We start from the raw sequence: 16,709 nt of genomic DNA, 5'->3' as shown, positions 1-16,709 counted from the left end.
GACAGAGAGGGAGAGAGAATTCCCAGGCAGACTCGCTGTGGAGGCCGGAGCCCGATGCAGGGCACCATCCCAGGACCCTGAGATCATGACTTGAGCCAAAATCAAGAGCTGGCCACTTAACTGAGCCACCCAGGCGCCCCTTTGCAGCAACTTCTTAATGCGTCTCTCTGTCCCCGTTTCTGCCTCTGTCTCCCCACTCTCCTGCCCGCCCCTCTCCCCCATCCATCTTCATATGGCAGCCAGAATAACCTTTCCAAAGTAGGCATTGGACCATAACTCTTTCCTGCTTAAAACCCTTGAATGATGTCCATTTCATTTAGGAATCTCACTCTCTCTCTCTCACACACACACACTCACATGCTGTTCCATGACCTACAAGACCCTATAGGATCTTGCTCCTGCCTACCTCTCTAGTCTTTTCTGTCTCTGTTTTGTCCTTATTCTTTCGTCCACAGACAAAAGAATTTCTGGCCCTTGAACTGCTGAGTTCTTTCCCGCCTTTGGTTAGAGGTACTTGCACGGCCTCCAGAATACGCTTCCCTCAAGCCTTTCCACAGATCCCTTTCCCCTCCTTCAGGTCTTAACCCAAATGTTCCCTCCTTAGAGGGGTCTTTTCCCTCAACCCTGGTTAACCCCTTCTTTTTCCAATCTATTATTTACCTTATTACTCTGTTTTGTCTTCTTGGTTGCACTTAGCACCTGTAAGTATTTCATTCATTCATTTTCACTTGTTTGATGTTTGCTTCCTTCCACTAAAATATGTATTTTTGGAAGGCTGTATCCCTAGGTTCTGGGATAATTAACCCCCTGCACATAGTAGGAGCACAGTAAATGTAGAACGAATGAACAAGTCTATTTGACGAGCCTATTTACCCTGCGACGTAATGTCAGATTCCTAGTCACCTCTAACTATTCCCCTTGACTCTCCATGCTTTTCCTGCCCTCCCTTTATTCACTGAATACAAATTTCATAAGGATTTGGACCACAACACAGAAAGGTTTGGGAGGAAACACTGCATAATCCAGTGATTTTAAGAGTCCCTAACTTCTAATTAGCATGGTACACGGCAATGGTGCTAAATGAACTGTAATAGTCTTATCAGGTCAAAGCCCAGCTTTGTAGGGCAGCCCGAAATAGAGGCAGTGCTCTTTTTGTCTGTAGCAGGGCAGTCCATGGAGGTCTCTAGAGGTGTATCAAGGTTTAATAGGCAAATAATGTACTTGGTAGAATTATGCAGTGAGAGAGACGCTTGCAAACTCTCTGGGGTGTGGCTTCCGGATATTGAAGTCTCTTTCAGGTGCATTTGGGGCCTGGCTGGATGGTTTCAATTAGAATTCAATTAACATCAATCAAGGCGAACTCCTGGGGCAGCCAATGCAACGGGCTAGGGCCCCAGGCTCAACTCCCTCCCCTCTCTCGGGGTAGTTCTGAAAGGAAGCTCAGTGTAACCACAGGCAAGAAGAGGAAGTATCTCTCAGTTCTGTTCAGCGTGGAGCTAGGAACCCTTAACCATCATAACTCATGGCCTTTGGGGGACCAGCTAGCCCGTCCCTCCCCGGCCACACTATCTTGACTCTCTTCTGGCCCTTTAGATGGTTGGGCCTGCTCGGGTTACACAGTCTACAGCATGTAAAAGTGTGCTTCTAGCACCTTCTAAGCATTCACAGCCATACTTCTGAACCATTTGTGGCAACACATCCCATCACAACTCGTTGCCAGTCTCCCTGGCTTCTGGCTTGAACTGACTCAGAAATTGCCTCTCACAGCTTTTGGGACCCAGTGTGTCTGGGTTTTTCTTTATGTAATCCTTAATAAACAGGTGTAACTGTGTGTGTGTGTGTATGACTCTATCAGGGCAGGGTGATCAGGGTGATTTTGAGAGAGGAGCCTACTCCTTCTGCTCCAGGGAGCGTGTCTCCAGGAGCACTGTTCCCTGGGGATTTCGGAGACCTCAGGGATATTAGAGAAGGGTACTTTGAAACTGATGGCTGAAACATGGGGGGCCAAAACCAAGTCTTACCAACAAAGACAGGGGGACAAACTATATAACCTGGCACTGGGGAGGTTCTTGGTATAGGTTAGAAGTTCCCCTTGAAGGCGAGTCTCCTCCTGTCTTGAGATGCAGATCGATGACCAACAAGGACAGAGACTTTGCTCACAGCATCCACAGTGATGTTTAAATGCCCTGCAACCCAGCTTCCGAGGGAAACTTGTCTCCAGTTTCTTAGTGAAGAGCAGACACAATGGGGCCCCCTTCTTGGGAATAGAGTACCATTGTCTTAATCCTGGTGGAGAGAGGGCTCTCCCTCTCCCATCTCCATGGGAACACAGAAGCGGTAGGTCAACAGCTGTGACAAAGGATTTCCTGGTGTAGGTATTAGCAGCAGCCGCGGATGAAAATACCTCTCAGCAGAACAGAGAGGGGAACCCATAGTACCAGGCAGAAGATTTTAGTGGCCAGGAGGGGCCTGCTAGATGACCGGATCCCAGAGCTTGAACAAGGTGAGGGTTTAAGGCCCTATGATTGCTCTTCTTCTTTTTTTTTTTTTACCCCCTTCACCATAGCTTTTGTAGATTTCTTGAGCAGGTGTGGCGTCATAGTGAGTGATACGCATTTCTGCTTTTGCGTTGGGCGGGGAACTCTGGGTCCACTATAATGCCTGCACGGTCGCTTGTGTACAGAAAGACAGCAAACAATAAATACATGTTAAATGCACGTCATAAAGGCTTTATGCCAAGCTTTTCCCAGCGCTCGCAGCATGTGTGGAAACTCCAGTTATAGGGGCGCCTGGGTGGCTCAGTTGTTAAGCGTCTGCCTTTGGCTCGGGGCGTGATCCCGGAGTCCTGGGATCGAGCCCCACCTCAGGCTCCTCTGCTGGGAGCCTGCTTCTTCCTCTCCCATTCCCCCTGCTTGTGTTCCCTCTCTCGCTGGCTGTCTCTCTGTCAAATAAATAAATAAAATCTTTAAAAAAAAAAAAGAAAGAAAGAAAACACCAGCTATATACCTTGGAAAGATGAGTCAGCTCTTGAAAGGAAGGTAGAAAGCGAGGCTTAGCAATTGAAGAGGAAATGTCAAGCCGGGCAGGGCAGGCCCGAAGGATCCGTGTTCTCAGTGGTGNACACCAGCTATATATACCTTGGAAAGATGAGTCAGCTCTTGAAAGGAAGGTAGAAAGAGAGGCTTAGCAATTGAAGAGGAAATGTCAAGCCGGGCAGGGCAGGCCCGAAGGATCCGTGTTCTCAGTGGTGTAATTGTCCAGACTGGAGCCATTGGCTGCCAGCCTGGCCCAGCCGTCAGGTGACGGGGAACAGCGCTCTTGACCTTTAGTTCTGCTGCTGGGCCCTCTGCCCGAAAAACCGGCAAACCTTATCTGCTCCCTGAGCGGAAGCAGTGGAGGGAGACTGTGGGGCCTGGAATTTCTCTATCCAGGGTATGAGTGCAGCCTCCAGAAATCACATGCCTTCCGCAGGGATAATTGTTTTCTCTCCTGAAGCTGCCCAGACCTCCCGTTCCAGAGCAGAAGAGGGCTGACCTTACCCCAGCCCAGGCCCCAATGTGGTCCTTCGTGAGCACCAATAGTTCACTTACTTTCCTTCACCTCTCATTGGATAAAAGCCCAATGTGTGCAAGGAGCACCAGCTCGAGATCAGGGGAACTGGGATTTGAATCCTAACTGCCACACGATAGCGGAATGACTTGGGCACATAGCACTCTGAGCTTCTGTTTTCCTGCCTGTAAAACGGGGAGAAACGGNACTCTGAGCTTCTGTTTTCCTGCCTGTAAAACGGGGAGAAACGGCAGGGAAAGTGCATTGGTCATCATGGGAGGAGGAAGAGGAGGAAATGCTGATCCCTTCCCCTCTTATGTGTTTTCCTTATTGTTACCAGAGTTGGCTCTTGACCAAATAAATGGTAAGATCGCCATCTTGGAAGGCCTCTGCCTTCTTGCTGACAGATTCCATACTCCATGTTGTTTTCTGCCTATCCAGGTACCTTCCCTGATATTTGGCTTCTTCGGTGGAGCTTTCCTGCCCCCCTGTCCCTCATCAAAGCTGACCCATCATATCTTGGGTTCTCTCAGGACCTTGGTCAAGAAAGGAAATTGTCATCCCCTGTCTCTTTTTATTACATTTCCTAAAAAGGAGTGAGGGCTTTGGTCTTTAGGATAATAGGGATGAACCATCCACTTAAGACTCCGTTGGCTTGTGGGTGGTTCTGAGCCCACTGACAATCAGGCAGGATATGCCCAGGGGCTGGGCCTCTGGCACTCAGAGGCTCTGTCTTCCCCTAATCTCAGCGTCATTGTTCATTCTTCATAGTTGTCTCTGCAGTGGTTTCCTGGTCATGTCTATTGTTATATTCTGGAGCTAGAGTCTGGTTCTGAATTCCAGTTTTTAAACAGGGGCTTTGATCCCCTTGCAGATCTTGTCAACCCTTCCCCTGGAAGTCAGGTTCTCTTTGCAGTAATTTCTCACCATCAGCTGGGTTCTGTTCCTTTGGGGCTCATTGCTGGGCTCTTTGTATTTCTGCTGTCCCCTTCCTCCTGCTGCCAATCCCACACTTCTGGGTTTGGTTCCCTTGTATCACCCCTAGAGCCCAATCAAGCTGGAGACCACCATGTCCTGCTGGATCATGGCTTTGGATGATGGTTTCTCCTTCAGCGGCCAGCTCTCTGGCTGAGTCACTTTCAGCTCAAGATCCTTTTCATCTGGGCTCCTCCACTGGCCCACACAGCCCCCCGCCTATGGGTCCAGAGTGCCTTGTGCTCCTGCCTTGTGGTTAAGCTCCTAAAAAATCCTACCAATAGCATTGATTTAGGGCTTACATCCACCCTCTTTTCCATATACTTTCAAAAATATATCGGGCAGCTTTCAGGAAACAATTCTTAAAATTGGTCTATACAAGACTGAGTCACTAAATGGAAGAGAGAGATTGGAGTGATGCTAGAAGCCCAGATTAAGGATATTTCTGTCCTTGAGAACCACTTTTCAATTGGATTTTCTAGCAGCCAAAGCGAAAAGGAAAAGACAATGAGTTGCACGGTTCCATTTTCTGGTTAATGGTGATGCACTAAGATCTTGCTGAATATCACTTAATTTTATATCTTTAGGCTAACACAGTGCATTGTTTCAGTTAGAATTTCCTGGACATTCTTGAGGAATAATTTGGAAGGCAAAGTTTTAAACATCATGATAGATCAATTCAATTCGACCAACATTGATTTATTTTTTTAATTAAACAAGCTTCCTGAGTACCTAATTTATTAGCATGAAACATTATGGCATAGGCCTTGGGAGACAAAAAGATCCAGAACCTTTCCTCAAGGAGCTCACGGTTGTAGAAAGGGAGATGAGAGGCACAACTATATGTCTACAAGACAAAGTAGAAAGTGATAAGAACTCTAAGAGGGGCAGGGACATGGGGTCGGGCCAGTCCAGAAAGGAAGTCAGGGGTCCAAAGTTTCATGGAAAAATGTGATTGAGACAGTTAGGGTTTGTGCAAGTAGAGGTGGTGGGAGGGACAAGTGTAAGGAAAGGCCGTTTGAAGTTGAGACTCGGGGCCTGCTGTAAAAATCGTGGGGTTGTGTTCAGGGAAAAGGCAGGGTCAGGGAACCCATGGCTAGTTGATTGGATGCTATGATGCTTGATGTCTATGAAGGGAGATAGAGAAGCACGAAGGCAGCTTGCCAGGATGGAATCTGGAAAGCCTGGAATGCCACATTGAGGAGTCAGCAAGAGTTGCATAGCGTGGGGTAGGTAGTCTAGGAACCCTGTTTTCTGAACTTGGGGTTTTATCCTGCAGGCAAGATGAGTCGGCGGAGGGTTTTAAGCCAGCAAGGGAATCATCCAGAGTTGGGCTTTAAGCCAATTATTTTGTCAGTTGGACGCTGGACACATCGAAGCCGAGGAGATGGGGGCGGTGGGGAGGAGGTGGGCAGGGAAAGCAGGGCTGAGGCTGGTGCTCTAGCGCGGGTGGGAGGGGGACAGAGAACGAACTGGGGCTGGGCGGTGAGGATGGCAGGGAGCGGGTGGATTTGAGAGACCTCACGGCTCCGTGTCTTTCCCTGAATTCTGACCATTTACGTACCTTCATGGTCTTAACAGAGCAAGGCGCAGTGTAATGAAGAGCCTGAGATGTGAGAGCCACGTGGACAGAGGTTCAAATCCTACCTCTACCACTCACCAGCGGCGTGATTTCGAGCAAACCACTTCATTTGTTTTTCTGAGTCTCATTCCTAACGAGAGGGTGAGGACACTGGCCTCACAAGGCTGTCATAAAGATTAAATGAGACAATGAATGTGAAATGCTTCCTATGATGTCTGGCTCAGAAGGTCCTAAATAAGGGGTTGTAACCGAAATTTATCTCTGTTGCCCAGATGTTCTCCTGGATTGTGGTCTGCTCTGGAACTCACCCGGATGCCTGTAATTTGCTTGTTTCCCTAACCTTGGACTTTGCTTTTCTGTGTGATGTAGTCTGCTTCTTCCTGGCCTCCCTGGATCCGCTCTCTTGGCTGACTCTGACCTTGGACACCCGGCTGCATCTTTGCTCTAGGTCTCTGCTGTCTTGTAGGTAGCCACCAGCCGCCGGTGGCTCCGAGCACTTGAAATGGGACGTAAGCATAAAACACAGGCGGAATTTCAAAAATGTAGTTCAAAAAACAAAATGTAAACTATCTTATAAATAATTTCCTGATATTGACTCCATATTGAAATGGTATTTTAAATGTATTGAGTTAAAGGAAATATATAAAATTAGCTTGACCTTTTTTTTTTTTGAAGTGGCAATAAAGCTAATTTTCCTGGGGGCTCACGATGTGTTAGGCTCTGTTCTAGGCACGTCATGTAGTTTGAGTCATTAATCTGCACAGCATCCCATAAGCTACTGTTACTGTTATTAGCTGGATTTTACAGTTAAGAAAACTGAGGTTTGAAGAGTTTAGGCTAAATCTTTAAACACTTGTTTTTTAAAAAATATTTTTATTTTTTTAAAGTCTGGCTACTAGAAAATTTTAAATGATGTGTGTGGCTCCTGTTTTGGGATTACATTTATATTTAAATTACATGTCTATTGGAGGGTGCTGCCCTAGCCTAGAGGTTGGCAAACTGCTCATGCATCAAAGCTGGTCCTCTGCCTGTTTTTGTGTGGTCCGTAAGCCAAGTACATTTTTAAATGGTAAAAAAAAAAAAAAGAAAGAAAAGGAAAAAAAAAGAAAAGAAGACTGATATTTCAAGTTTCAGTGTTCCTAAATAAAGTTTTATTGGGACACGGCCACACATACTCATTTATACTGTGTTTGGCTGTTTTTGTGTTACAACTGCAGCATTGAATGGTGGCAACAAAAACCATTGGGCCCATGAATCCTAAAATATATACCATTTGGGCCTTTACAGAAAAAGTTTGCCAGTCCCTGTTTCAGATCATTCTCCCAATTTTGGACCCTTCCTCTGTCCTGACCACAGGCCCCTAGAGCCTGTCCTGGATTAGTATTACTTCTCTAAACTTCCCCAGTACCTGCCATATGGCTTTTTGGCTCTGAACCCACACTCTGCTTCCACATGTAAGCCTGGCCTGGACAGAAGGTCACTTCCTCTCAGTCACTTGTAGCGNAGTATGGACCCAAATGAGAGGAGAGGCTGCAATCTAATGCTGTCCCTCAGATCTCAAGGAGGAAACAAATCTCCTGAAAAGTAAGAATCACGGATTTGACGGACACTTCTCTCATCGTTTACATGGGAGAGACCGTGTACAATGAGCTCAGCTCAGTTATAACGACAAGGGAAGCTACATAGCAGGTGCAGTGGGACTGGAAGCTAGAACGATGCTGGGTCCTTGTTGACTTTCTTTACTAGCTGCACCAGCCCTGGATTGTCTTCTCCTGGATTTTCTGTTACATGAACACAATTGGCTCTCTTAGGTTAAAGCACCAATACTAGGTTTCTCTGAGATGCAGCATGTGGGGCCGTTGCCCACCCTGCAGACCACATCCTGATGAGCACGGCTAGCGTGCTGCAGGCTGACCACAGGGTACCCCAGGCTTAGGCAAATATGAGGTCACCTAGATTCTGTTCCCTTAAACCACGTAACTCATGGCCAGCTTCTGGGTGCTGTAAACATGTGGCATCCCTCTCCTAATGATGGTAAAATGCTTACTCTTACTTGACTCAGCCTTGTAACTTGCTTTCTTCTCTGTTCCTCATCTGCCTGACCTTTACCTTATGACTTCGTCTCTCTTTTTTCCACCCTGCGCTCACAGTTTGGGCCAGTGGTTCTCAATGGGGGATGATTTTGTCTCCCCCTCCCCACCCCAGGGGACATCTGGCAATGCCTAGAGATATTTTTGGTTGTTGCAACTTGGAGGGAAGTGTTACTGGCATCCGCTGGGCGGAGGACAGGGCTGGTGCATACCCTCCAGGACACAGAGCGTCCTCCCACAATGGTGATTATCCAACCCCACATGTCACCAGGGCTGGATTGAGAAACTCTGCCTTAGATCTAGCAACCACTTACATCATTCGGGCTTAAATCCTTGTCTTTCTCTTAGCTTACACTCAGCTCTGTCCCCGGTAACCCCTGGCTCTGAGGGATTCTACCGAATGTAGCCCTGACCTGAGAACGCTACGCTGTTTGATCGTTGTGCTCGCTAACCTGGACCTTGAAAAAGGGACTCCGATAGGGATGAGGTGTGCCAGAGCGATTTATCTTGTTTTCCAAGCAAGCCCAGGGAGAAAGAGGCTAAGACAGAAGTCATTAGGACGAAGCGTGGGGCAGTCCTGTTTAAGTGGCAGAGGTGAAATAGGATCTTNGGAGGAACCTCTGACCCTCTTGTTATTTGGGAGAATGTGGTTTGCTTTGCTAAAGCAAAGAGAGGCAGCCCTGGAAACAGTTTGCAGTTGCCCGGACGAGCAAGCCTGATAGACTTGGAATAGGGGATGACATAGCAGATGCAGAGAAAAGTGTATGAACTTGTGGCACGCCTTGGATGAGAGTGAGGATGGCTGACAAGACTGGATATGGTGTGAGAATAGTGTGGTCCATGAAGAGGAAAGATCTCATTTCGATGTGATCTTTCTCCTACTCTTTGTTTCTTAACTCACCAAAATAAATAATAGTGGGTGAAATTCGTGATTAAGGTGATGAAGTAAAGTCATTTTTTAATCCCAATTCCTTTTCCCCCACATCTGGGAACACAACCAAAAATAAACAAAAATTGTAAAGTTCCACCTCTGACGACATGGAGCAGTGGCCGTGGCCCCCAGTTATGAGCTCTCAAGCACGCGTGCCTTCGATGGAGCAGTATGGACCCAAATGAGAGGAGAGGCTGCAATCTAATGCTGTCCCTCAGATCTCAAGGAGGAAACAAATCTCCTGAAAAGTAAGAATCACGGATTTGACGGACACTTCTCTCATCGTTTACATGGGAGAGACCGTGTACAATGAGCTCAGCTCAGTTATAACGACAAGGGAAGCTACATAGCAGGTGCAGTGGGACTGGAAGCTAGAACGATGCTGGGTCCTTGTTGACTTTCTTTACTAGCTGCACCAGCCCTGGATTGTCTTCTCCTGGATTTTCTGTTACATGAACACAATTGGCTCTCTTAGGTTAAAGCACCAATACTAGGTTTCTCTGAGATGCAGCATGTGGGGCCGTTGCCCACCCTGCAGACCACATCCTGATGAGCACGGCTAGCGTGCTGCAGGCTGACCACAGGGTACCCCAGGCTTAGGCAAATATGAGGTCACCTAGATTCTGTTCCCTTAAACCACGTAACTCATGGCCAGCTTCTGGGTGCTGTAAACATGTGGCATCCCTCTCCTAATGATGGTAAAATGCTTACTCTTACTTGACTCAGCCTTGTAACTTGCTTTCTTCTCTGTTCCTCATCTGCCTGACCTTTACCTTATGACTTCGTCTCTCTTTTTTCCACCCTGCGCTCACAGTTTGGGCCAGTGGTTCTCAATGGGGGATGATTTTGTCTCCCCTTCCCCACCCCAGGGGACATCTGGCAATGCCTAGAGATATTTTTGGTTGTTGCAACTTGGAGGGAAGTGTTACTGGCATCCGCTGGGCGGAGGACAGGGCTGGTGCATACCTTCCAGGACACAGAGCGTCCTCCCACAGTGGTGATTATCCAACCCANGGGGCCTCCAAGGATATCCATTAAACTTAGAATAATAATCTTCTTCCCCTGACTTACAAAGCCCTCCATGACATGAGCCTACCCACATTTCTGTCCTCATCATCTTCCACTCCTTCACTTCCCACCACACCCCAGCCCCAGTGACCTTCTTTCTGTCCCTTGAACATACCAGGTTTGATCCCATCTTTGGCTTTGCGGTTCCCTGCCCTCCATATAGCTGACCCCTCCTTGACATTCAGATAGTGGCTCCTTAGAGGGGCCTTCCCTGGCAACCCAATTCANCACATGTCACCAGGGCTGGATTGAGAAACTCTGCCTTAGATCTAGCAACCACTTACATCATTCGGGCTTAAATCCTTGTCTTTCTCTTAGCTTACACTCAGCTCTGTCCCCGGTAANTCCTTAGAGGGGCCTTCCCTGGCAACCCAATTCTAGACAGTTACCGACTTACAACGTCACCCTGTTTTCATTCTCTGCATTGCCTTCTTTCTACCTGGTACCTTCTTATGGTTTAATATATATCATCATCCACCAGGGCGCCCGTGTGAACCGGAACCTCTTCAACAGGATATCCCTCATCCCAGCACATTCTTTGACTCCTAGATGGTATCAACAGATCTTCACTGAATAAATAAAGGATTGAATGAATGAATAATTGAGATAGAAAGCCGTACAGATCAAAATGCTGAGATTCCCATTCCCATTGCCTCAAGCTGTAGAGAGGATACATCACAGAAATTCTAGATGACTTCTCTTTGACCTGGATAATCCAAGTAAACAAAACCATCAGCTCCCACTCCCAAAAGAAATGGACTCTGGTGAAGCCTCCAAGCATGGAGGAACCTCTGACCCTCTTGTTATTTGGGAGAATGTGGTTTGCTTTGCCNTCAGCTCTGTCCCCGGTAACCCCTGGCTCTGAGGGATTCTACCGAATGTAGCCCTGACCTGAGAACGCTACGCTGTTTGATCGTTGTGCTTGCTAACCTGGACCTTGAAAAAGGGACTCAGATAGGGATGAGGTGCGCCAGAGCGATTTATCTTGTTTTCCAAGCAAGCCCAGGGAGAAAGAGGCTAAGACAGAAGTCATTAGGACGAAGCGTGGGGCAGTCCTGTTTAATGGAGGAACCTCTGACCCTCTTGTTATTTGGGAGAATGTGGTTTGCTTTGCCAAAGCAAAGAGAGGCAGCCCTGGAAACAGTTTGCAGTTGCCCGGACGAGCAAGCCTGATAGACTTGGAATAGGGGATGACATAGCAGATGCAGAGAAAAGTGTATGAACTTGTGGCACGCCTTGGATGAGAGTGAGGATGGCTGACAAGACTGGATATGGTGTGAGAATAGTGTGGTCCATGAAGAGGAAAGATCTCATTTCGATGTGATCTTTCTCCTACTCTTTGTTTCTTAACTCACCAAAATAAATAATAGTGGGTGAAATTCGTGATTAAGGTGATGAAGTAAAGTCATTTTTTAATCCCAATTCCTTTTCCCCCACATCTGGGAACACAACCAAAAATAAACAAAAATTGTAAAGTTCCACCTCTGACGACATGGAGCAGTGGCCGTGGCCCCCAGTTATGAGCTCTCAAGCACGCGTGCCTTCGATGGAGCAGTATGGACCCAAATGAGAGGAGAGGCTGCAATCTAATGCTGTCCCTCAGATCTCAAGGAGGAAACAAATCTCCTGAAAAGTAAGAATCACGGATTTGACGGACACTTCTCTCATCGTTTACATGGGAGAGACCGTGTACAATGAGCTCAGCTCAGTTATAACGACAAGGGAAGCTACATAGCAGGTGCAGTGGGACTGGAAGCTAGAACGATGCTGGGTCCTTGTTGACTTTCTTTACTAGCTGCACCAGCCCTGGATTGTCTTCTCCTGGATTTTCTGTTACATGAACACAATTGGCTCTCTTAGGTTAAAGCACCAATACTAGGTTTCTCTGAGATGCAGCATGTGGGGCCGTTGCCCACCCTGCAGACCACATCCTGATGAGCACGGCTAGCGTGCTGCAGGCTGACCACAGGGTACCCCAGGCTTAGGCAAATATGAGGTCACCTAGATTCTGTTCCCTTAAACCACGTAACTCATGGCCAGCTTCTGGGTGCTGTAAACATGTGGCATCCCTCTCCTAATGATGGTAAAATGCTTACTCTTACTTGACTCAGCCTTGTAACTTGCTTTCTTCTCTGTTCCTCATCTGCCTGACCTTTACCTTATGACTTCGTCTCTCTTTTTTCCACCCTGCGCTCACAGTTTGGGCCAGTGGTTCTCAATGGGGGATGATTTTGTCTCCCCCTCCCCACCCCAGGGGACATCTGGCAATGCCTAGAGATATTTTTGGTTGTTGCAACTTGGAGGGAAGTGTTACTGGCATCCGCTGGGCGGAGGACAGGGCTGGTGCATACCCTCCAGGACACAGAGCGTCCTCCCACAATGGTGATTATCCAACCCCACATGTCACCAGGGCTGGATTGAGAAACTCTGCCTTAGATCTAGCAACCACTTACATCATTCGGGCTTAAATCCTTGTCTTTCTCTTAGCTTACACTCAGCTCTGTCCCCGGTAACCCCTGGCTCTGAGGGATTCTACCGAATGTAGCCCTGACCTGAGAACGCTACGCTGTTTGATCGTTGTGCTTGCTAACCTGGACCTTGAAAAAGGGACTCAGATAGGGATGAGGTGCGCCAGAGCGATTTATCTTGTTTTCCAAGCAAGCCCAGGGAGAAAGAGGCTAAGACAGAAGTCATTAGGACGAAGCGTGGGGCAGTCCTGTTTAAGTGGCAGAGGTGAAATAGGATCTTGTCTGTGTCAGGTGGAATTCGGAGGCCCAGTTACACGAAAGGATTGGAGGTGGGTAAATGGCTGTTAAAGCCAAGCCGTAAAGGGTAATTGATACAAAGTAGCATGCAAAGGAACCGGTTAGGGTGGCTTAATAGGAGATAAATGGAAGTGCAACACTGCTCAAGCTATCACGGTGCACAGAAAGTGGGAGACGGTAGAAGGGAGAGCCCAGGGGACGGACAGAACAGAGGTGGCAGATGGGCCCGCAGAGGCCAGAGGGCTTTGAAAAGGAGACAGAGCCTGTCCTGTAAAGCCTCTAACATTCTTTTAGGGTAGCAGAGAATAATCACTGGCTGTCCGGGGCCTAATTAGCCCATGGTCTGGAGGTAAAGGCCCATGTAGGATGGCACCTGTTCACACCTGCAAGACCAGCGGTTCTCAACAAGGTCAAAAGGAATTTCATCTCATCCCCAGATCTGCTCTACCGTCTTCTTAGGTAACCTCTCTGATATACTGCAGGCTGAAGAATCGTTTTGTTGTTAATTGGACCTTTTTGTTTGTATAGAATTCACGCGAGGCTGCAGAATGGTGACGGAAGTTCTGGGCTTAGAGTCAAAAGGCGGAGCTCTGTTGCTTCTAGTGAGGCACAGCCATTAGCCAAGCTAAATGGGTATCATTCACCCATGCTGTCTTGTGGGTAATAATTTAGGGACCAAGTGAGGTGACATATTAGGAGAGCTTTTGAAAATTAGGCGCAGGAATATTTAAGATGCTGTCGTATTACCACATACACTAGCCATGAGCTGTTAGTTTGAAAGGATTAGGGTAAGATAAAGTACACATAACGTTCAAATTGTACAGAAGAGATTTTATTTCCTCAGGATATGGGACATTTTTTTGGTATCATGGAGAGAAGGCAACCTTGGAGAGAAAGTAAACACAGGAATTCAAAGCCACCGTCCTGGGTTTGGGCTCTATAGTGAAAAATCTGGAGTTGACCTCCCATTTACTGAGACACTTAAGGTGTTCTAGACCGGGCGGAAGTACAGGTCACAGAAGTTAGCTCTTTGACAGATAGAATGAGTGGATTTGCGTGTCAGAAGGAATCCAAGAGGGAAGGGGGTATGGACACTAAGAAGTAGGAAGTCTTTAGGGACAGAAGGGGCTAGAACAGCCTGGTGATAAGTAGCTTCTCACTGCCTCGGATCCTCAAACACGTTTATGACTTCCTCAAATGACTTGAGAGGGTCATTGTCACTTTGGGGCAGATGGTGGTGTCACCACAGAAAAGGCGCCGAGTCCCAGATCTGCATCAGCGAGGGGCAGAGAAAAAAGAGCTGCTGTAGATGATGGGAGTGAAACCAGATTTTCATTGGGAGCCAGAACGCTGCACCATAATGGAGAGTGACTGTCGGGGACTGTCTCGGTGTTAGCACTGAACATCCACGTCCCAGGAAATCCCTTAGTCCCAGACAAATTGAGGTGACTGCGCACCTTCTAAGTGATACTGGAATGAGGAAATTCAGGATTTTCAGGTAACTTGGGATGGTCATTGGACTCCCTCACCAGGCACAGATAGAGAAATGAGCCAATTAAAAAATCTCTAAGGATAGGGTGACATCTTGTTCCATATGTGTGCCTGAATGTTTGGGTTAATAAAGACATTTGGTTGACAAAAGAGGCAGAAGAGAGCATGGTTCTTGCTGTTTTTCTCTAATGCTTAATAAATTCCACTAATGCTAGAATTTCCTGGGCTGTTGTTGCTTTGGTTCATCTTAAAAGAACATCTCAAGGCTCTTACTTGTGAAGTTCGGGGTAAATGAAGTAACAAGACTCTAAAAGCACTCATGAAAAAAAACCCAAAACCAAAAAACCCTCCATTTTATTTGGAAGTCGACTTACAGAAAGGCCACCAAGAAAATAGAATCATATAGAGACCACCAATATACCCTTTTATCTAGATTGCCTGTTGTTAATATCTTACCCCATTCTTTATTCTTAGATTTATGTATTTTAATTTGAGAGAGAGAGAAAGAAAGAGTGGGAGAGACAGAGGGAGAGGAAGACAGAATCCCAAGCAGACTCCACATCGAGAATGGAGCCTGATAAGGGGCTCGATCCCATGACCCTGAGATCATCCCTGAACCGAAACCAAGAGTCTGATGCTCAACTGACTGTGCCACCCTGAGCGCCCCCCCCATTTGTTTTAGAATTTGGGCAATTCTCATTTTCTCTCCCTATTCCTCCCCCACAAGCACATGCATAATTTTTTCTGAGCCATTCAATACTAGGTTGCTCACATCATGCCTTTGTACCCCTAAATGCTTTATCTCCTCAGAATAGAAATATTCACTTATATGTCACCTTCAGCAATTGAACACCAATATAGTCCTTTCCTCTAATCTCCCACGCACGTTCCAGTTTGGCCAATTGGCTCAATAACGTCCTGTATGGCATTTCCCCTCTGTTCCTCCAGTCCAGGAACAGATGTAGGATCAAGTGTTTCATTTTGCTGTCACATCTCTTTTGTCTCCTTTAATCCAGAACATTTTGTAGCCGTTCTTGGTCACTTGTGACATTTTTGAAGGTACAATCCTGTTTCTGTGTTTAATAGAAAGTTCCTCACTTGGGGGTGGGTCTGAGGTTTCTTCACAGTTCGATGTTGCATACGGGATCCCGTGTCTCTCTCAAGGCATCACATCTGGAGGCACCCAGTGTCCAGCTGCCTCTCATTGATGATATTAATATTCACTATCCAGGTAAGGGGTTTTCTGATTTCTGTGCTGTAGAGGCCTATGGCTTCCCACATATACATACATTCTTTTTTAAAAAAGATTTTATTTATTTAGTAATTAATTATTTATTTATTTATAGCAAGGGAGCAGGGGGAGAGGCACAAGGAGAAGGAGGAAGAATCTCAAGCAGACTCTGCACTGAGCTCAGAGCCTGACTCAGGGCTCAATCCCATGACCCTGAGCTGAAATCAAGATTTGGACACCTAACTGACTGAGCCACCCAGGCACTCCTCCAGTGTATACATATATTCTTAATTAATCCCACAGGGAGATGTCAGCATCTCCCTTGATTTTCAGACCTGCACTTTCTTGGCAACTATGAGCAGGTAGAAGGTGTTGTGACATATTTTGGTTCTATTTGCAGTAAAAGCAAAGGAAGAAAAAAAAAGAGAGAGAGAGACAAATCCTGAAATAGACTCTTAACAGTAGTGAACAAACTAATGGTTACCAGAGGGGAAGAAGGTGGGGGGCTGGGGGAACAGGTGATAGGGATGAAGGAGTGCACCTGTGATGAGCACCAGGTGGTGTGTGGAGTTGTGGAATCACTATATTGTACACCCGAAACTAATATAACACTGTGGGTTAACTATACTGGAACTAAAATAAAATTAAAAAAAAAAACCTCTTAGTGTCTCCTTGTAAAATTCAGAGTGCAGGTGAGTGAGTCATGACACTTTTTGCTCTTTGTTTCTCTCATGAGAAGTCAAGGAAAAAATTTATGTTAATTGAGGATACTAGTGAGAGGAACAGAAGGGGCGTCCATCAGTAATGGGCAAAAAAGCACTGGTTTCCAAGCAGCTATAGTAATTCCTACTTGAAATGTGTTTGCTTTGGGGGAAGTTTAAAGAAAAGGTTGTTTAGCACAATTTTTTCCTCCCTTTTTCTTTCTTCTGTGTTCATCACTAGATGTTGGTATCGGAGCTTCCAGTAGAAAAGCATGTTTTAAGACACCTTTCCTTAACTTTTCTCAAAATGTATCCTCCTTTTGTAG

The sequence above is a fragment of the Ailuropoda melanoleuca genome, chromosome 13 (assembly GCF_002007445.2).
Source record: "Ailuropoda melanoleuca isolate Jingjing chromosome 13, ASM200744v2, whole genome shotgun sequence".
Lineage (NCBI taxonomy): Eukaryota > Metazoa > Chordata > Mammalia > Carnivora > Ursidae > Ailuropoda > Ailuropoda melanoleuca.
Note: the sequence above shows the minus strand (reverse complement) of the source record.